Genomic DNA, 24,179 nt, shown 5'->3' on the forward strand with positions numbered 1-24,179 from the left:
ATCATCAGATCCCTTACTTTATCAACATTTTGTTTATCTACAATCTTTCTTATAATGCCCATATTGATCGAATTTGCAACATTTCCTTATAGATTGTATTAAAACTTTAGATTCTCCTATTGAAGGCTTATTTAATTTTTATATGCGCAACAACCTCTCATAAATAAGGCATCCATAGTTTGACTATCCACAATTTTCTGCGTCATTTCTTTCAATAACATGGATGCTACCACATCGTCAAGATTTAATGTGGCCACATTTCTTCCAATATCTACAATCAAACAATGCCATGAATTTCTCAATGAATATAGTTGAGTGGTGCACTTATTGTCATTGAAAATTTAATAACAATGACAACAACTAATTTACTATAGTGTTAAAATTCATTGAGAAGCTTTGGCACAAAGTCACAATCATTCACCCATAGGAGGTACTTCTTTTGAAGGATTTTTTCTTACTTGTAACCTAAACTAATTACATATTCTCCGAGCACCTCCACCACATCCGACAAGTTCTCCAAACACTACGGCAACACAACTTATGTGCCAATTTGGAGAAATGCACTTTTGGCATGACCCAGGTTCAATATCTAGGATACATTATTAATGAACAGGGGGTGCATGTGGATCTAGCCAAGATCCAATTCATTCAAGATTGGCCATCTCCAACCACTCTGACGGAGCTCCGCAACTTTCTAGGTCTTGCCAACTTCTACCGTAGGTTCATGTTGGGATTTTCTCATATCACTTGGCCCTTAAGTCAAGTCACCAAGGGAGGAGCGAAAGCAAAATTATTTTGGTTTGAATCTCAACAGAAGGAATTCATAGAGTTGAAAGATCACCTCTGCTCGGCACTAGTGCTCGAATTACCAGACTTGCAACAACCATTTGAGGTTGAGACAAATGCCTCTGACTATGCTATTGGGGCAGTCCTTACTCAACACGGGCATCCAGTGGCATATCTTAGTGAGACACTTTCAGACACAGTCTGGAAGTATCCCACTTATGACAAAGAGATGTATTCCATTGTGTAGGCCTACCGAAAATGGAAGCATTACATTTTGGGGAAGGAAATGGTCACCCACACAAACCACCGACCCCTGCAGTTCAAACAAACCCAAGGGAAATTGCAGAATGATCGCCATCAGAAGTGGTCCAGATACCTACAAAAGTTCCATTTGAATATAAATTATAAGAAGGGAAAAACCAATAATGTTGCAGATAGCCTCAGTCAACCGCCGATCACTGCTTTAACCACCATGCTCAACTCTTGTGGGCACGAGACTTCTGATTGGCCACTTCTCTACAAAAGTGACCCAGAATTTAGCGACACATACCAGACACTCTTGGAGGGTCAACATGTCGCATAATTTCACCTCCAGGATGCCCTATTATGCCACCTGGGTCACCTTTGTGTTCCTTCAAGCGAGCGTGCCAAGATGATTTGGGAAGCACACTATAGTCGGGTTGTTGGGCATTTCGGGGTCGAGAAAATGGTGGCAGTACTGCAGAAGTATTTCTATTGGTCGAATCTTCGACAGGATGTCGGGAAGTACATCAGATCATGCACTACCTGTGCCATTGCCAAACCGACCATCAAGAAGCAAGGCCTCTATACCCCGTTGCCTACCCCTAGTCGACCTTGGGAATCCATCTCCATGGATTACATGTCAGGCCTTCCTTCCACTAAGCATGGAAATGACTGTGTTTTTGTGGTCATTGACAGGTTCTCGAAGTAGGCCATTATGGTGGTCTGCAAGAAGAAAATCACAGCAAAATCTAGTGCTAAACTCTTCTTTCAACGAGTGTGGGTACACTTTCGGATCCCACAGACTATCATCTCATATCGAGATAGCAAGATCCTTAGTACATTTTGGTCTAGTCTCTGGTCGATGTTGGACACCAAACTCACTAACTACATAGCCTTCCATCCTCAAATTGATGGCTAGATAGAGGTTGTCAACACAATGATCATACACATTCTGCGCATGTACAACTCAAAGCATCCACGCACATGGGACCAGAGCCTCCCCTATGTTCAACACAACTACAACTAGGCTCTCCACAGCTCAACTGGCCACAACCCTTTTCAGGTGGGCTTGGGATTCCAACCACTATGTCCCATTGATGTGACCATGCATTTGCAGCTACTCACATAGATTCAGCTCATGTCCAATTCAAAACAGATAAGACAAACAAGCTCATTGAGCAAATCCAACATATTCACCAGCAGGTCCATGACATTATGGAGAAATCAAGTTCTAAGTACAAGCAACGACATGATCAACATTGGGTGCCACACAAGTTTCAGGTGGGCAATGAAATCTGGTTGCATTTGCAAAAGGAATGCCTTATCGGAGCTTATCGGAAATGCAAACCACTCTGATATGGTCCTTACACCATTACCAAGGTTGTGGGAGAAAATGCATTTGAGCTCAGCATTCCCCCACTTTGCCTGCACCTAGTGTTCAATGTGGACCACCTTCGGCCATACTTTCCACCATTACTAGATACATCTGACATTGCAAAGTAGATCACACCTACAGAGTTAAATCCAGATTGCATGGAACAAGCTGCAACTGATTGGATCATGGACACACAAATCAAGCACACTCACTAGCAGAATATCCAACTATATCGAGTTGTCAAAGCAGGCCAACTCCTTCACCAGGGCAAGTGGCTCACCAGGGACCAAGTCCAACAGAAGTTTCCTCATCTCATGGAGGAACTCAACGCAATGGGGACCATTGCTTCCTAAGGGGGGAGGAATGATCCAGGTGGATATTGGTGGCCACCCGCCAAGTCCACTTGGACCCCCACCATTTTTTCTTTCATCTTTTCAGTTTTCTTAATTGTAGCATAGTTTACTATTTTTAGTAATTTTTCGGGCCCTAAACTTCCGGAGCCGTTTTGAGGCCCTAAATGACTTTTTTGTGAAAATTGTGAGCATAATGGGTCCATGGACTGATGTTTCTCTTCCCAAAGTTGTAGTTCTTGGATATATCTTTCTAACGAGATATTGTGCGCGTCAAACGGAGATCGTATGCCAAAGTTACAACCCCGATAAGTTGATGTACCAATTTACCCAAACAGGGCCCATAGTTTGGCATTTCATCTTCTAGGGTTAGTTTTGGATGTTTAGGTTTTTCCATTGTTTCTCAACAATAAATAGGCCTTCGAGCCTCATTGTAACACAATTCAGAGGCATGTAGCCGCCACATCTCTTCTCATAGATAAGCTACCATCGCCCTAGTTGGTTTATTTCCATTTCTGTTTGTAAGCATATTTCAGTATTTTACATTAATGAAATGAAGTATTATTTCCGCTGCATCTCTGTGTTTATGGTCATCTTTGTAATTTGTTGCATTCCTGTTTAAATCTGGATCAATAAAGCTCCTAATTTATCCAATAATGCCTTGGTTGTGGCTTCTCGTGAGACATTTAGTAACACAAAATTTGAAATACATAAAAAGATCATAGTATTTTCTTTCCTTTCCTGCTTCAATCAATTTGTCTTTGTCATGCCCACCAATGTAGTATCAAGGTCCATAGTGAGCCACTGTTCTTTGTTTACAAGGTGGTTTTCCATCTTGAACTTTCATAGTTCAAGGCTATGATTATTCAATTTCTCAATCTTTATTCTATAACTATTTTCAAACATTCTCTTTCACATAGGAATAATTGGCACATAGCTCCTGATAAAACCAATTTTATCATGAGCCTAAGTTAAATTATATCCATAAAAATGACTTAAACTATTTTCTGAGACATGTTTTCAGCGATAATCACATCAAAATTCATTTGTCGATGCGTTTCGAACCAGCAAGTGTGGTTCATCGTCAGGACAAGATGTAGAATCAGAGCATGGCAACAAGTAAAATAGAGAGACCGATCATTCAAACAGCTAGAAAGAAATGACTACTTTTGACCAAAAGAAATAGCTACATTTGACTGGACCAAGTCTAGTTAGGGGAAAAATTTATTAATTAATTAATTAATTTGTTTATTTGTTTATTCTATATATATATAGATACACGCTTATAATTATCTAAAATTATTTTAACTGTGTTTATATATAAACCTATTTATTATAAATATCATATTTAATTAAATAAAAACTAATTAAAAACTTAAATGTATATATTAATAAAATTTTCTGTACCTAAACGAAGAAATTAAACCCAATAAATAATTATTAAGGGAAATTATTATCCTCTTTTTAATTTAAAACTAAATAATATATATATAAACTTATATTAATATTATTATAGGAAATATGATGAGATAAATTAGGATTAAAAATAAATCATAATAATAATATTAATACAAATAATAATGAATAAATAAAGGCAATAAAAAAAGAAGGAAAAACAACAAATGAATAGAAAAGGGAACACAGAGGAAATTGAAACAATTTATGAGTCGAGGGAATAAAATAAAAAATGGAAAATAAAACAACAAAAATAAAGGAAAAAAGGTGGGGGGGCAGGGGCTAAGAGGAAAGGGCAGGGATCCAACAGCTGCTAATTTTCCAGCTGTCATCCCTATTAAGATTACTTGGCCTCCTTTCAATTTCAATGGCCTCCCTAGAATTACGATGATGAAAAGGAACAACCTTGGCAATAACACGGGCATCCTCAATGCATATATGATGCTTAGTCTTCTTTGGGTGTTCTGCCAAAGCTGAAGACCAGGTCCTCCCATGCTTGATGTCGGTTGCATGCTCATGAATCCCAAGGTTAAGAAAGACCCTAAATATCGAATCTTAGGGGTGCACCTCCCTTTCATCAAGGGGACCACTGACAAGATTGCAAGAATACTAAGGAAGCATAATGTGCCCTCAAACTTTATACCCCTTAACACCATTAGTAGCTCCCCAAGATATGTAAAATACCATGTTGACCCCAAGGATATGAAAGGTGTTTATGTTATTCCATGTTCTTTTGGGACCCCCTATGTTGGTGAAACTGGGCACTCTATTAATCAGAGGATTCATGAGCATGCAACCGACATCAAGCATGGGAGGACCCGGTCTTCAGCTTTGGCAGAACATGCAAAGAAGACTAAACATCATATATGCATTGAGGAGGCTCGGGTTATTGCTAGGATTGCTCCTTTTCATCACTGTAAGTTTAGGGAGGCCATTGAAATTGAAAGGAGGTCGAGTAATCTTAACAGGGATGACAGCTGGAAAATTAGCAGTTTTTGGATCCCTGCCCTTTCCTCTTAGCCCCCCCCCCCCTCCCTTTTTTATTTTATTTTTGTTGTTTTATTTTTCGGTTTTGATTTTATTCCCTCGACTCAAGAATTGTTGAATTTCCTTTGTGTTCCCTTTTCTATTTATTTGTTGTTTTTCCTTTTTTGTTATTTATTTGGTATTTATTACCTTTATTTATTCATTATTATTTTTATTAATATTATTATTATGATTTATTTTTAATCCTAATTTATCTCATCATATTTCCTATAATAGTATTAATATAAGTTTATATATATTTTATTTAGTTTTAAATTAAAAAGAAGATAATAATTTCCCTTAATAATTATTTATTGGGTTTAATTTCTTCTTTTAGGTACATACAATTTTACTAATATATATTTTTAAGTTTTTAATTAGTTTTTATTTAATATAACATGATATTTATAATAAATAGAATTTTATATAAACATAGTTAAAGGAATTTTAGTTAATTATAAGCATATATATATATATATATATATATATATAATAAACAAATCAATTAATTAATTAATTAATAAACTTTTCCCCTAACTCTTGGTCCAGTGAAATGTAGTTGAAGTCCAGTCAAATGTAGCTGTTTCTTTTGGTCAAAAGTAGTTGTTTCTTTCTAGCCATTTGAATGGTCGGTCTCTCTATTTAACTTGTTGTCGTGATCTGATTCTTCATCTTGTCCCAACGATGAACCACACTTGCTGGTTCGAAATGCATTGACAAATGAATTTTGATGTGATTATCGCTGAAAACATGTCTCAAAAACTTGAATGGATCACAGAAGCCTTAATTCAAGACTTAAATTTCTAGTTAAAAAACATGCCCTCCTGAAGCCAATAACCATATTTTAATACCAAATCTAAATTTGAAACCCTTTTAATTAAGTGAAGCAATGCATATAGATTCTTAAGCAAACATAATGTAAAAATTGCCATAGAAAGAGGCACACACATAATAACATAGATTTACCTTTGAAGACCTTAACTAGGAAAACTAGAAAATTTAAAGTTGCAACTCTATCTTCTTCATTATATTAAAATGGCCATTCTAGAGCATATAAAACTCTAATCCATTAACTCAAATTAGACTACAACCCTAATCCCTAAATTCGAATTAGATTACAATGGCCAAAAAAACACTAGGTAAAAAAGCATGAAAATTGATCCTAAATCCCTATCAAAGACTTGTTCGTTATTTGGAATATAGCTCCCTTCCAAAACTTTGAGCCATTATGTTATAGCTATGATACCACTTGTTATGCTCTTAACCTGCAAAAAGATACCCAAATACAAAATATGCGAAGAAAGATACCCAGAACATAGAATAGTGAGAGACAACAACAAATATTTTATTATTCAGGAAGTAATGTTCACTGGCCTCTTCGAGGGGGAAACCTCCAATAGAGCAGAGCTCGATACAAAAATAAGACACGATGATCCTCGCAGGGAGTCTCTTTCCTTTATATATGACTCATACATGCAATACCATGGATCAATACCATGGGTTTTATTAATACGATCTATCTAATACCATGGCCCATTTGCAACTAACTGTGGTCCCGTCATTAAATGCGGGTTAACCACTTACAATTATTAATATGGGCTTTATTGACTCTTTACTATGACTCGATCCCACTACATAAATAAGGGGGTTAGGGTGGGACCCTAACATGCCCTCCCCCTTAAGAATAGCCTTGTCCTCAAGGCTGAAGCTGCGGAAACTGCTGAAGAATAGTGGCTGGTTCTCAAGTTGCATCTTCCAGAGAAGTGTCTTTCCACTTGACGAGAACTTCCCTAATCATGCGGCCACGCAGATGCCTTTCTCGTGTGTCTAGGACCTATTCAGGTTGGAGCCAAATTGACCCTTCCTCGTCCAATTCAGGTAGACTAGTTTGAATTCTGCAATTGTTCCCAATCACTTTCTTGAGGCATGAGACATGGAAAACTGGATGGATTTTTGCAGTAGGCAGAAAAGCTAGCTTGTAGGCTACTTCTCCAATGCGTTGAAGTACTTGATATGGTCCGTAGAATTTTGGAGATAGTGTCTGACAACCCTTGTCTTTGAGTGAAGTTTGCTTATATGGTTGCAACCTCAAAAATACTTGATCCCCTTCTTGAAATTGGCGCTCTGAGCGATGCTGGTCTACCTATTGCTTCATGCGGTTTTGAGCTTGATGAAGATTCTCTCTAAGATGGGCAAGCATGGTTGTGTGATTTTGTAGGAGTTGATCCACTGCTTGTACCTTTGAGCCCCCCTCGATATAAGAAGTAGGGAAAGGAGGGAGTTGACCATATACTACTTCATAGGTAGTCATTTTGGTGGTGGCATGATAGTTGGTGTTATACCACCATTCAGCCAGAGGTAACAACTGTACCCAAAGATGTTGCTTTTCTGAAGTGAAAAACCTAAGGTAGGTTTCCAGACATTTGTTGATGGCTTCCATTTGACCATCCGTTTGTGGATGATAAGAAGTACTGAGTTTTAGTTGGGTGCCTTGTAGCCTGAAGAGTTCCTACCAAAAATTACTGGTGAAGATCGGGTCACGATCAGACACAATAGAAGTGGGTATGCCATGCCATTTGAAGATCTGATCCATGAAAGATTGAGCGACCAAAGTCGGTGTAAACGGGTGGGGTAGGGCGCAGAAATAAGCATACTTCGAAAGTCTGTCCACAACCACCATGATGACTGACTTGTTTCCTAACTTTGGAAGACCTGTAATGAAATCCATAGAAACCTCCGTCCATATTGTTGCCGGGATGGGCAATGGTTGTAATGTGTCTGGTGTTTTAACGGTCTCCCCTTTGTGGCGTTGACAGACATCGCATTCTGCTACAAAAGTGAGGATGTCCTTTTTCATGCCTGTCCAAAAAAATTATCTTCTAGTGCGAGCATACGTCTTCTAAAATCCTGAATGTCCTGCAATGGGGGATGAGTGCAATTCTACCAAAATGCGACTTTTGAGGGTGGATGTTGGTGATATTACGACTCTGTCCCTGTAGCGAAGAATCTCATCCTGCCACGAGTAGCCCTTGGTGGAATTTGGATCCGCATGCAATTGAGAAATGAGTTGGGAGAGCACAGGATGTGAAAACCATTCCCTGCAAGCCTCTTCAATCCATTCTGGAATGGGAAGGGAAATTGCTAGCAGGGTACTGCCCTCCTCAAATTGGCAAGATAATGCATCTGCTACACTATTTTCTTGCCCTTTCTTGTAAATGATCTCATAATCATATCCCAGCATTTTGGCGAGCCATTTATTTTGTTGTGGGGACGATAGGCGTTGCTCCAAAAAATATTTAAGACTGTGATGGTCTGTGCGGATTTGGAAACGTCGCCCCAATAAGTAAGGTCGCTAGGTCTCTACTGCATGTAAAATGGCCATCATTTCCTTCTCATAGGTAGATTGGCCCAAATTCTTCCCACTTAGTTGTTGGCTTGTGAAGGCCAAAGGTCGCCCTTCCTGCATTAAGACCGCCCCAATACCCGTACCCGAAGCATCACATTCAATGACAAAAGGTTTGGTGAAGTCAGGTAATGCTAAGACTGGAGTGGAGCACATGGCATTTTTGAGAGCTGTAAATGCCTGTTGTGCATCCTCATTCCAAAAGAATGAATTTTTCTTCAGGGGTTGAGTGAGGGGCTTCGCTATGCGACCATAATTGCAGACAAATTTGCGATAATAGCCTATGAGACCCAAAAATCCTCTCAGGCTCTTCAAGGTCTTAGGTTGAGGCTAATCCTGCATTGCTTGGATCTTTTTGGGGTACACCTTGACACCTTCACACCCCACAATGTGGCCCAAATACTCAACTTCTTCTGTGCCAAATGAGCACTTGGACATCTTGACATATAATTTATGCTTGTGGAGCAGTTGCAAGAGTAGATCTACATGCTGAAGATGTGCGGCCCAAGTGAAACTATAGATGAGGATGTCATCGAAGAAGACAAGGAAAAATTTCCTGAGATATGGTTTGAGAAGGTGGTTCATAAGGCTTTTAAAAGTAGATGGGGCATTACAAAGACCGAATGGCATGACCAGGAACTCATAATGGCCTTCATGAGTTCGAAAAGCAGTCTTTGGAATGTCGACTTCCTTCATGCAAATTTGGTGGTAGCCTGAGCGAAGATCCAGCTTAGTGAAGAATTGAGCCCCATTGAGTTCATCCAGCAAATGTTATATACCTAGGGGGGATAATATGGGGTACCAAGGGAGGTACCCAAGGTAATAATGTAATAATGGGATGGGCCATAGTAATAAATAAGGTGGTTAACCCACATCATGTAAGGGACCACAAGTAGTTAGTAATAATGTAATGGGCCCATGGTATTAGTTGATGGTATGAGGGAACCATGGTAATGACCCATGGTATTGTATGTATGAGGCCTATATAGAGGCTAGAGACTCCACATGGAGATAGTGAAGGATTATTGTATGAACAGGCATATGGCTTGTGGAGTGTTCTCCTTCCTTAAGGAGTGAATGTATGGTGTTTCCCTACCTTAAGGGTTTGATAATAAAGAATCATTTCTATCTATTTCTATCTTGTTATTTCTTGGGTTTATTTCTATTATCATATATTTTTGGGTTAGATCTACAACAAGTGGTATCAGAGCACTTTCTTGGGCACAAAAGTGGAGAATTTTTTTTTTCATTTTTGCAGGGTTTCTGGGGCGGCGAGTTTGCAGATAAGATCTGGACGTCCTGGCACAAGATCTGCAAAATCTAATTGTAGATCTGTATTCTTTGGGAAAAAATACCTGATTTAAAAAAAAAATCGGTCGAATCGGAATCCGGATGAAGGAGATATCGCTGATTTAAAAATCAGTGGGGTTGCAGACCATTTTTCGGGGCAGCGAATTTGCGGCGCATATCTAGACATCTTGGCATAAGATCTACAAGATCTAATTGTAGATCTGGAATCTTTGTGAAAAAAAACCTAATTTCAAAAAAAAAAATCAGTTGAATCGGAGTCCGGATGAGGGAGATATCGCTGATTTAAAATCAGCTCTTTTTTCAGAAATCCTGGGTGATGGCGGGAGAGTAGCAGCGCAGATCTGGAATTCTAGTGCCTGGATCAGGATTTCTATCACATAGGCAGATGCAGAATGATTGTTCCATTTCTAAAAACAGGTCATAATAGGGATTCTGAGCAATATTGACAGAATTGTGACAAATTCAAATTTTCACCATTTTTTTTCAAAACCCTCGTCATGGCTTCTAGCAAGGTTCTATTATTTACAGGAAAAGATGATGGTCCTACTATTGAAGAATACATAAAACAACAGAAGTGGGTATGGAAAAACCATTGGAAATGGTGGGTAGTGGCGCAATTTGAAGATGAGGCAACCACATGGTGGGGATTACTTAACCAAACGAAGTGTTTGAACCTGCGCGATGAAGAATTTGAAACATTACTTTTAGACAGATGGTCTCATGCTAGAAAACAAGATAAGGCGAAATGTGTGGGTCTATTTCCTACTGGTATATCCTTATTACATGTTCATGGATTGATTCAGAAGGAGAAAGTCATTGTGTCTATAAATCCGAGTTGCAAGCAAAATCTCATAAATGTCAACTTGGCAAAAAAATTGCAAGTCCCAGCAAAACAAATTGAAAATACACAGGTTGATGATAAGGAGGTTCAAATTTATAAGGATTTGAAGCTTTCTATGGATAAGTATGTGTTTCATGGTGATTTTTATGCTTCAGATATGGATAACATGGATGTTGTTTTTAGATACCCTTGGATGGAATTAGTGGGTACTATCAATATTAATGTGCAGAAGAAATTCCTGAAGCTATGGTATAAAAAGAAGAAAATTACATTACTGGATATTTCCATCCATAAACAGGTAGAGCACATGGAGTCTGAAGCAGAAGATGTTCCAGGGACTGACATATCAGATGATGAGCCTTTGATGATCAACAATCAAACAAAAACAGAGGCTGAAGAAGAAAATGTTACAGGTGATGATACATCAGAGGAGGGCTCAGTGGTTGAAGTCATATTGAAAAAGAAGACACCAAAACAGGCACCACAGCAGGGTGAAGTAAAGAAAAAGTCATCGTGGGTTAAAACTTCAACATATCATTACCCACATCACCCCGCAAGACAACCATCAAGATGACAACCAATTAGCCACATGGACAACAACCCCCACATGACAGATCAAGAGGAGCGAAGATCCACCTACTACACATCCACATGGAAGAGCTACCACAGTCAACTTCCATCTCAAGCAAGCGACGCACCAGCGAGATCAAGGGTTCACCTTTCTCTTGGATGGCTAGATGCACGTGCATGGTACCAGTGGACTACTCTTTTGAGTAGATCTTATTATTTGTGTTCTTCCCATGTTTCGGGGACGAAACATGCTTAGGGGGGTGGAAACTTATATACCTAGGGGGGATAATATGGGGTACTAAGGGAGGTACCCAAGGTAATAATGTAATAATGGGATGGGCCATAGTAATAAATAAGGTGGTTAACCCATGTCATGTAAGGGACCACAAGTAGTTAATAATAATGTAATGGGCCCATGGTATTAGTTGATGGTATGAGGGAACCATGGTAATGACCCATGGTATTGTATGTATGAGGCCTATATAAAGGCTAGAGACTCCACATGGAGATATAGTGAAGGATTATTGTATGAACAGGCATATGGCTTGTGGAGTGCTCTCCTTCCTTAAGGAGTGAATGTATAGTGTTGCCCTACCTTAAGGGTTTGATAATAAAGAAGCATTTCTATCTATTTCTATCTTATTTCTGGGTTTATTTGTATTCTCTTATATTTTTGGATCAGATCTACAACATCATCAACCACCGGGATGGGAAATTTATCTTTGACTGTCAACTTATTGAGGGCCCTGAAGTCTGGACACATCCGCCACTCCCCATCTTTCTTGAGCACCATGACCACCAGTGATGAATAAGGACTAATGCTGGGACGAATGACACCTGCTTCCAAAAGTTCCTTGATTATTTTTTTTATTTCGTTCTTTTGGGTGAACGGATATCTGTATGGGCGCACATTTGGGGGTTGGGCCCCTGGAACCAAGGTGATGCTATGATCATGTTCCCCTCTCGAGGGTGGAAGCTCATGAGGCTTGTCAAAGACCAGCAGATGGTTATTTAAAATCTATTGCATCTCAGGATGAATCGGTAGAGACTTGGTTTCGACTGCCTGGATGGCATTAAATTGAGCTATAACTCCATGATGGCCCTTTTTTAGCAATTTTTCCATCCTATGCGAGCTGATGATAGAGGGATCTCCCGCCTGGAGTCCACGGAGGGTATGTGTGGAGTTGTTCTACTTAAAACTCATATATAACTCCTGGAAATCCATTGTGATTTGCCCAAGAGTGCGAAGCCATTCAGCACCGAGGACAATGTCGCACCCTCCCATGTGTATGGAAAACATGTGGGTCTTCAACTGATAATCCCCCATTTTAAGTTTGACATTTTTCACAATGGCCTTCACATTTCATTGTGCCCCCATCCACAATTTGGACTTGGAAGTTAGAAACTGCTCGTACAAAACAATGCACTGCTTCCGCGACTTTTTGATGGATGAAATTATGTGTACTTCCACTATCAATCAAGACTATTACTGGGCGATGTTTAATAAAACCTCTGATTTTGAGAGTTTGAGGTGAAGAAATCCCTGCCAAAGCATGCAGCGAAATAACTGGTTCGTCAGGGACATTTTCCTTTTGGTTGTCCTCTCCTACTACCTCATGTTCCTCCACTGGTGGATCTTCCTCCGATGAGCTATAATCAGTGGCATCAATTTGAAAAAATTTGGGCTCCTTGCATTTATGACCTGGGGAGTATTTTTCATCACAGTAGTAACATAATCCTTGCTTTCTTCTTTCGGCCATTTCTGTAGGTGACACCTTTTGAACCTTAAGTGTTTGAGTCATGCTGTGAGCTTGTGGGGGGTGACCCTTACCGGTGAAATTTGGGCGACTGTACTGGGCTGCTAACGCACGTTCCACGTTACGAGCTACCTTGCAAGCCTCTATCCATCTGGGAGGGTGGTGTAGTAGGACGTGGGCTTTTATGGCTTCTTTAAGACTACTGATAAAACATTCTGTGTAGAACACATCTGAGAGACCCCTAGTGCGGAAGGCTAAGGCTTCAAAGGCTGTAACATATTCATCCACTGTGCCAGTCTATCGAAGCTTAGTAAGATGACCCAAAAAAGAAGATTCCTGGTCAAAGCATTCTGTAAGAGCTTTTCTGAAGGTGGTCCAAGTCACAAAAGTTCCATTGCAACGTTGATGCCATTCCCACCATTGCCACCTTTCATTGTCCAAGTACATGCTCCCACCATAAGCTGAGTCTCATTATCTAAGATGTGATTCAGATTGAAATACTGCTCCATTTGTGTTATCCATGCTTTCGGGTGAGAACCATCAAATTTATGGATATCCAACTTGGGAGGTCGCGGACAGGATTGTTGGTGGGGGCCCCAGAGGTGAAGAGAGTGGCTAGACTCACCCTCACTGTGTCCATTGCCAAATTATGCCTCCTCATGGGCTTCCTCCTTGCCCTTCGGGATTATGCTAGTTAGTCTGTCAAGCTGAATTTGGAGAGATTGCAAGGATTGTTCAAGTTTGTCCATCCTCTCATTGGCCATAGCTTGAGCTCTAGTTTCTACCATGCACCGACCTGATGTTCTTGAAATTTGGGACCACCCAAAAAAAATTTCACTAAGAATTGAATGGTACCACCATGCTCAGCTCATCGTCCTGATTCTGATGGGCTAGATCACCAATAAGTGCCCCGGGAGATCTCAGAATTTTTTTTTTTTGAAAACTCCTAACGGAGTTTTACTCCCTTAGGAATACTGTAGTAGTCGAATCCTCAAAATGTCAATGCTGCCAAAAGTCCTGCAAAAATCATGCCCCGGTATAGGAACCCCACGCCACTACTCAGATCAGGTGGATCTGAGAGATCTGAATGGCGGATCGGATAGCTCTGAGCGACGGAACAGATTACTACTGCGGATCTGATGGATCTAATGGATCAGAATGGTTGGTCTGCTAACTCGGAACTGCGGGACTGATGTCTGTTGTTGCTATACCCCTTTGCGCAAGCAGATCTGGCAGAGATGATGCGCGATCCCAAGACAGAAAAGGGAAATATGGTCTCGAGGAGTGTCAGGTGCTACAGATCGCAATATACATAAGGGTCTGACAGTAGTACTCGGCCCATTGTTTCAGGGCTCTAACTAAGGAGGATCAACCGTACCCTTAGTCGTACAACCTGACTACCCTATCGTACAGGCGAGTAATCTCTCCGAGTGTTGTTCTCGGTGTATTGTAGCAGCAAGACGGCCGACGGTTCATCTATGGCTAGGTTGCAGAGGAGCTTAGGGGCTTCCAATATACCCAGAAGGTACTTGGAAGACAGTCCGTACGCGGTTCTGTCTAATGCGCTACTCTCAAAGGGGTACCCACAGGGATTATAAGGGAGTCCAACAAGTGTGACCACCTCTTGTATTTCCTGCGTGCATGCCTCCCCTTTTATTATTCAGGAAGCAATGTTCACTGGCCTCTTCGAGTGGGCAACCTCCAAGAGAGCAGAGCTCGATACAAAAATTAGACACGATGCTCCTCGCAGGGAGTCTCTATCCTTTATATATGACTCATACATGCAATACCATGGATCAATACCATGGGTTTTATTAATACCATCTATCTAATACCATGGCCCATTTGCAACTAACTGTGGTCCCGTCATTAAATACGGGTTAACCACTTACAATTATTAATATGGGCTTTATTGACTCTTTACTATGACTCGATCCCACTACATAAACAAGGGGGTTAGGGTGGGACCCTAACACATTACCCAAGCCTAGTTCCTTGATTGGTGGATAGCCTCCTCCCAAAGCTCTGGACCTTCTTATGCTCCTCATAGTTCTAGAATGATCTAACCTTCCCTTATATTAGCAATAATAATGGAACCTCCACCTCAAGATGTTAAAAATTAACTCTCACCCTAACAACCCATCCTTTAATCTTAATAAATATATATATAGTACATCCCTAACATCAACATATATTTTCACCATGTTCTTAGTGAAGATCCAATAACTATATTACTTTTCGTTCATCCATCGAATAATTTGACTTTCCTAAGGTATTAGGAATGTTTGAAACCCCACTTAGACCCTTGTTATTTTCTTCATTATAAGCTCTATATGTAAGTTTTAAACCATTTTAAGTGAAGCAATGAATATATATTCTTAAGGAAATAAAAAATAAAAAATGGAACACATGCAATACATAGATATTTACCTTGGAAAACCTTAACCAAGAAAAACAACAAAAAATAGAGTCACACCTCTATATTCTTCATTATATTAACTTGATCATTCTTAATACAACATTTAGGTATTCTATGACATCCAAAACCTTAATCCACTAACCTAAATGATATTAGATTAGATTACAGTGGTTCAAAAACCATTGGTTGAAAAAGCACATGAATAGGCCAAAAATGGATCAAAATCAAATAATGGATTTTAGAAGTGTAAATATCAAATTTGTGATAAATGTAACTAACACCTTGTGGAATAATACACCAATTGTATGCAAAGAAAATAACACATATCCAACTATAGACCCTTTTTAAATATTTAGTGGCTTGTCTCCTAAATGGAAGACGAACTCTAGAATTACCCCCTAGTCTTATTCATTAGCTCAAGCAAGATACAATTTCTTTGAAATGAATGAAAGGAAAATCTCTTAGTTTACTATTTCCCTCCGACTCCTAGGAATAGTCTTCTACCTTTTCTTCCATGGTGCCCCTTGACTCCATCTTGTGTCTATTTATGGTGATTACCAAATAAAAAATAAAAAATTGCATAAGTCTTATTAATCACTATTAAAATAGGACAATAGCAATTAATTCACCTAAAAAATTATTAGTTCATATTTAATCCATTCCATATATAATATTTAACTTTAAAATAAAAATAAAAAATTATTATACAATAGTTTGAACATTATATTGCAACTTTCCAAGTTCCCATAATACTAGCATAGACATATAAATTAAATGGCTAGTAAATGACAATATGCATCAATCCATGATAAACATAAAAGCACACACTTCATAATACATCTCATGTTGCTAAATTAAAAGAATCATAAAAATTAACTAAAATATAACTTTGTTTTAAATTATTATTATTATTTTCAAAGAAAAGGTATCCAAACTAGAGAAAAAGGATAGATGGAATTACATATGGACTTCCATTGTATCTATTTCCTGTCCATCACTAAATTCAAATATTCCAAAATGTACAAGGGAAACTGCAGGGCTTCTTTTGAGAGTGCATCAAACTCCTCATTGAGCTCTCTCATAATATAACTATAGGTGATCCATTCGAATGAGAACGCGAGTTATCAAATTTCTTGGGGAATCGGGCCCAAACCAATATTTTGAATAGTAATCCTTCTGTTTTCCCAGTCAATAAATATTTTTGAGTCCCCTAGAATCTATATTCTGGTGATGTTCTTCATTTTTGCTATATGCAGAAGGAGACATAACCCAACGAATTTTTACTTTTTGTTTGTACCTCTTCCAAGTGAGGATGTACTGTAGAAAGTGATTTTGATTGAAGTATATGACTACCCCAACCCTACAAAGAGGCGGGTGGCCTTGACAAGCACTACCAAAAAAATCCATGGTATATCATAATCACGTTCAGGCATGCGAGGCAGTCTCTCTAACATGGAATTTTTCTCAGACCTAAATTCCCTTGCCAATGCAATAAAAAAAAATTCACATGACTCAAGGACAAAGTCTTATCCTAGAACAACTTTATGTTGCAGACTTATCATATACTATTTATCAAGATATGTTGAAGGCTTGTACAGAAGCTTGCCATTTTATCAAGGATTCATTGCCTTGGAAAATGCAAGTGAATTTAAAAACTAATGATCTAGGTGGATCTTGGTGTCCACCTGCCTATTCCACTTGGACCCCCACCACTGTTTCTTTCAATTTTTCAGTTTCCTTAATAGTAGCACAATTTACTATTTTTGGCAATTTTTTGGGTCCCGAACTTCTAAGTCATTTTGAGACCCTAAACGATGGAGTCTTTGACTCATGTTTGTAGCTGAAAGTTGTATTCCTCGGATATATCTTTCTAATGAGGTATTATGCACGTCAAAATGATATCGTATGCCAAAGTTATGACCCTGGGAAGTTGATGTACCAATTTACCCAAACGAGGCCCATAGTTTTGACGCTTCATCTGCTAGGGTTAGGTTTTTGGATGTTTAGGGTTTTCCATTGTTTCTAAATAATAAATAGGCCTTTGAGCCCCATTGTAACACAATTCAAAGGTATGTAGCCACCACATCTCTTCTCAGAGATAAGCTACCATCATCCGAGCCAGTTTATTTTCGTTTTGTTTGGAAGCACATTTCAGTTCTTTGATATTAATGAAATGAAGTGTTATTTCTGCTGCATCTTTGTGTTTGTGGTTATATTTTTATTTTGTTGCATTCTTGTTTTAGTTCAGATCAGCCAATGAGATTTTGGATTGAGAGCATATGGCATGAGAGAATATAATTGTGTGACAAAGGAACAATGTATAAAAAAGTGTGATGAAGATTCTTCATGTTGGAGAGGCAATGCACATCTGCTAGGTCAACTAATTATGAGTGATGAGAACCTCCCAAGTTGGGAGCTTGTTACTGAGGGAAAGCCAAGTGAAAATTTTCACTTTTACTGGGGCATCGATTTTCCATAGACTCTTCCACAACCATATTTTCGGCCCTTCGAACTAATCTTCAACCCACACCCTATAACTGAGCTCAGCCACAAAATCTCTAGTTCCTCAATTTTTTGTCCAACATAGAATATCAAGAGTCTCGGGATCAAGAGTAATTAAATTTTGTGCTAATAGAAATATGTATTTGTCTCATTTTCATGCCAAATTCGCCATGTAAGCTCTAATTCCTCAATGTTTTTTTTCCAATATACATTATTAGGTTTCTTAGGCTCAAGAGTAATAAAAAATTTTGCTAATAGAAATATGTATTTTTCCCATATGTATTTCCCTTGATATCAATTTTTTACTTATATGATTTTTCCATTAGCTTACTAAAGGTTTTTTTAACCACGAGAAATGGCAAAGGGGACATCCATGTCAGAGTTCTCAATCGGCATTGAAAAATATAGAAGGAGCCCCATTTATATCGAAAATCAAGGAAACATATTGAATACATCCCATTATCCAATTAGCAGTAGGGAGATCCATGCTCATTTGGATGAGAAGGAGGCAGATAAAGGTCCAATATACCCGGTCAAACACTTTTGAAAGGTCTAGTTTGAGAAGTATGGAACTTGTTTTTTAGACCTTTATATGTTGCATGACTTCTTTTGTAACTGCAACAACATCTAATATGTTCCTATTCTGTAAGAAGCCATATTGTTCCTATGGTATATATGAGCTTAGGACGAGTTTAAGTTCGTGAGTGATGATTTTAGAGATAATTTTATAAAGAACATTGCAACAGCCTATTGGGAGATAATATGAGAAGGATTTACCATCTTGAGATTTTGGGATTAAACATAAAAAGGTGGCACTAATTGATAAAAGGACCTTTCCCTCATATTTTGATTCCTTAATAACTTTGAGAATATCATCTTTAAGTAGGTCATAAAAGCCTAAATAAATTTCCACAAGAAAATCGGATGGGCTTGGACTTTTTGATTTTTTGCATTGATTTTAGGACAATGAATAATTCATCTTCCCAAAATTCATCTATTAGGAAATCATTCATCTCTTCCGAAATAGCATTAGGAAAAAGAGAGATTACCGAGAGGATATCTTGGATGGGGTGTCTAGGAGATTCCTCATAAAGAGACTAAAATTAATGCACCCCCGCCTTTACCTTCTCCTCTAAGGTTTAAAGGGAAAATCCATCATCAGATGTGATTTCCCATATGGTGTTCCTTTTTTTCCTACAATTGGCATATTGGTGAAATAAATTCATGTTTTCATCTCCTAATTCGAGCCAAACCACCCTATTTTTAAGGTGCCACCTCTCTTATTCTAGAAGTAAAATTAAGTGTCTTCTTTCTTCTAGGGCACACATTTCCTATAAGGTCATTGATGATATTGGCCCCAAGCATGATGAGGATTGAAACTCATTGAGCTTCCATTAAACCTCTAGTAACTCCTTATCTAGACTAGCTTGATGGGCTTCAGCCCAAGCCCCTGAAATCATTTTCATATTAAGGAGATTATCCTTGAATTGTTCCATGTATGGAAGATCCTCCTGAGGCATCATGTGTCTCCATGAGGATTTTCTAAGGGAATAATAGTCTTCCACCTAAAGCCATGTAGGGATGAAACATAAGGGATATGTATTTGAATTTCCCCTAGAATTGATATGAACAATAATGGGTTGGTGGTCTAAAATGCCCCCCATTTCAACTGAATATTTGATGGCAAAACATGTGTTCCGAATCCCTTCCAAAATGAGAAAATGATTGAGTTTTTTAATACTGCATTTCCATATGAACGCCCATTTCTCCATGTTGGGAGAATCTTTACAAGTTCAATATCAATTGCAATGTCAAGAAATAAAGTCTTGGAAGAAGGGGTTATGTAGATTAGGGCACAAACCTGATCCCAAAACTTCATGTAAGGAAGTGATGAAATTCAGGTTTCCTCCCACAGTTGCATATGGTTCAGCATATAAACCTACTTGAGCCAAGTCCTCCCAAAATGCATTTCAATTGTTATAAGGACCATGGATATTTAATATTGATAGTTCAAAATTAAAATCCTTAATTCTGAACTTGAGAAGAATAGGCACAGACAAAGTAGAAGAAGAATTTTCGAAGCAATTAGGCCTTCAATGGGTAATAAAGCCACCCGAGAGTCTAGTGGCATCCAAGTGGAAAAAGGACCAAATCTTTATTATGCCCTTTATAATTCTTCTAGCTTTGTCCTCAGGACACATCCTCTCCTGAATAAAAATAGTGTTCAGCTTATAGCTTGTGTGCATGCTTTTGAGAGTTGATTTTTGTGAACACCCCCTAACCCTCGAGCATTGAAAGAGAGGAAGATCATTTTTTGGGGATGTGGGGTATTTGTCTGCTCTCCCTTTCTTAATCTCCAATAATTCCTTTTCTTGGGATTTGTGAAGACTGGACTTATGTTCAACTGGGTTAGGGATAGGAAATTCAGGGGCTAAACATCTAGAGGAAGGGGGTATGTCCTATAACTTAGTTTGAGAGCAAAGAGAACAAGGATTTTTGTTCTCCAGAGGAGAATAAGGAATGGAAGGTAGGGGATTAGATGCAAGAGAGGAAGAGGGAGGGGAAGAGCTAGGGAAGCAAGTATTGACGAAGAGGGAGGGGAGGAAAGGGGGAGACAGAAAGAGGGAAGAGGGGAGGAGATAGTGAGGAGAAGGGAGGGGGAGAGAAAGGGAAAAAGTGGAAGAGGAGTGGCGAAGAGACATATTGAGAGAAGCTAAAGAACCTCCAACATTTGTATTTAATGCCTTAGAACCACCATCAGGGTGAGGAATGGGAGGAGTAACTGAAATGTTAGGGCAGATGTATGCCACACCTTCATATGTCGCACCTTCTGAAAGATAAGAGCCTTTATGGAATGGATGACTTTGCCTTAAGGGGGTTGCTATGGACAGACCTTTGCACTGACAATTTGTCGTGAGATGGCCAACTTCAAGGCACTTAAAACACTTGAAGGGAATCCTCCAATAGTCAATCCTTTGAAGCCATTTAGCCACTACATTTGTATCTCAATGTTCACCAGAAGTCCATCCTTTAGGTTTACTTCAACTTGTATCCAGGCCCAACGTCGATCAAGCTTGGAGTCTTAGTCTATCTCTAGTATAATCAAAGTTCAATTTTAGCTAAATAGCCTAAACCTTAATGGATTCCATGGCCCTTGTGGGATTTAAATTTACTGACCAACGTTTTAGGGTGAGCCCTACTTTTCCCCAAGACTAGGGATGTACCCATAATCGTTTTACAACCCATCTCCAAGTGAAAGATAAATGCAAACTAGCCACAAGGAAGAAATTGATAATTATGGAGATAACCAATATGTGGCTTCTAAATTGTGAGCCACCTCCTTAACCCATAAAGATTAATAGGGCAGCCACTAAAGGGCCTGTTGAAGCCCCAAAAATCGGGTTGACAACAAGGGGGATACCCACCCGGTCTGACCTTGGTTGGCAGCTCCTTATCCGTTTGGTATAGCGGGTCCGACTGGGGATAATGGGACCAGTTTCCCAATCTATGAGTGTGTGTGTGTAGAATTCGATGTTGCTGATCTAACAGTTCCTATTTAATATATTCTAATTCAAACTTTAATCTAATTCTATGCTATTGTAATCTAATAAACAACACATCTAAATCTATACTAACCCGGGATGTAATTCTTCTATTATGCGATCTAAAGAGATTTCAAATAACAACTAGTAATAAATATCATTCAGTGATTATAAGAAAGGAAATCAATCAAGATGAACCACTTCGCATGTTAGACGAAATAGTTGTGAAAAACATATCTCATAATGAGCTATTCATACATTAGGCATAAATAAATAGCTATCACCGTACAAAAGTGCCAAATGATAACTCAAGCATTCATGCAATAATACATAAACAACTAAAAACTGTATATCACTTTAACATATAAGCAGAAATGGTCAAGAGATAAAAGTACCATTTATGACTAGTCCTACTCATAAGCTTCAAGCAACAATGATTTATCTCTCCTTGCTCTAGCATCCACTAAGAGTACAGAAGTGCAACATCAGTAGCAGATATCAAATGGAAACATCAACAAATTTTGATCCATTCATTCACCAAAACCTCCTCTGAGGGTGCAAAAGTGCATGTTCTGAGGACAAGTTTTTGATAAATTTATGGACCCTTCTCTAAATGCGTGAGAAGGGTTTAAATACTACTAACTAAATAACTTAATTACACAGATTTAGGATACGGTTTAAATGACCGCCCTTTTTCTAAGCAAAATTATTTCTAAAAATTAAATCTAATATCTAACTATTTCTGCATTTGCTCCTTAATGTTGCGAGCATTCAATATTTTCCTGGGTAGAGTCGGTTGACTATCTTCCGCTTTTGGTTGAGCTAAGCAAACAAAAATGGTAAGAGCTAGCACCATCTTTTCAGCAAAATCGATGATATACTCGAGAGTCATCCTCTAGCTATGTGGATTTACTGTGTATGCCCAGTAATAATCCAAGTTCCACTTAGTTAATCCTCGAATTGCTTCTGCCTTTTCTTTCAGCTTTATGTTTCCAGTTTGTTCTTTACCATTGCTTTCTTGCATTTTCCGGGCTTACAAGTGAATGAGCAATTAGAGACTTTTATTTTTGAGCAATTTTCTCAGCGATGCGCGATTAGTGCTAGGCGCTAATCGCGCATCGAAAACTGCCTCCGTTCTTTGATCCTGGCCTTTTTTATGTGTTTTTCGCCTTTAGCGCCTTTTCCTTCACCAGGTATAAGCTTCAAAATTTGTAAAAAATACTGCTTTCGTGAGCTTCTAACCTTGAGCGTTAAACCGCCTATTGATATCAGCATTGTTCAACTACTCATTCAACCATGGTTGTGAATAAAAGATCTGTAACGGATAGCTCAGCAGAGTTCTGTGAATCTGCGGCTCTATTGCATGAAGTATCCATTTATGAGGGCATCTTTTCTTTGTCTCTGAGCATTGGAGCTTTACTCTTTTCCTTCATGGCTTCCTGCACATTGTTTTGTGTTACTTCTGTTTTTTGTCCCTGCAGTAAGCGAGGAAAGAGTAATGACAATAAAAATCGACAAGAAAGCTTTAAGCTCTACGGATGTAAAAAAACATGCCACCTGACATAACCTGACTCTTCGAACAACACTGAACCGCCTTTCATTAACAACTGGCGTATCAATCATTAATTATCATTAAAGCACATATCCAGTTTTTGGTTTATTTAAAACTTTTCTTGAATATTGAGCCAAGGAAATTTGTGATGGGATGTTTCTGCGATTCGCATCGCAACATTGCATTATCGCAATTTCATTGTGTTGTGTTATCACAAGGTCGTTTGATCGCGCTATCGCAAAATCGCAGATCGTTGTAATCGTTAAACCGTTATGTGTTTTTCATGCAACTTTGCGATATGCGATATGGCGACATCGCATATCGCATATCGGCGATTTTTAAAGGTTTTCCAATGTGAGCATTTCTTAATGCATGCGATGCGATGGAGTTCGCATCGCAATCTCGCAGTTTATCATTTTTACTTATAAGGAAATGTCCTATCATTCTTTGCGCGATGCGATGTTTTCTTAAGGAGTCACTTACCTAGTGTTATTGCTAATACTAAATAAGGAGTGGGGTTGTTGGTGGCCACAACAATTGGCAATTCATTTGGAAGTACCAGTTATCTCTGTTTTTCTATTGAATTTTTCAAACTTCCAAAACAGAAAATTTTTCAGAAAATTAAACTTTATTATGGAAAGATAAAGTACATTATGCTCTAAACTGTCAATGATATTTTGTTTCAGCCATTTTCTACTTTGATTATTTGCTTCCTCAGGCTATTCCTTGTATTTACATCAGCCATTACTTGGTCTTGTAAAGATAAAACAAAGTCTCCTCTGTAAACCAGTTTTAAATATGCTCATTTGTCGTAGGTAGATCCTTTGTTGCCAACAGGAATTTATAGCCTCGACAGGGTTACCTATTACCCAGCAATGATCCTGTATCCTACTTAAGGTGGCCCACAACTTTCAAAGAAAAATCCATATCCACACTTATTGCTTTGATTTTCTTTTTATTCTTAAAGAACAATGTCTTGGTTTGGTAGCCAAATTATGACACAGCCATTCACTTGATTTATAACTTTGCTGAACAAGCTGGCTCGTA

This window comes from Pinus tabuliformis, chromosome 8, assembly GCF_031772625.1.
Source record: "Pinus tabuliformis cultivar Carrire ecotype Pingquan chromosome 8, CPIR1, whole genome shotgun sequence".
NCBI lineage: Eukaryota > Viridiplantae > Streptophyta > Pinopsida > Pinales > Pinaceae > Pinus > Pinus tabuliformis.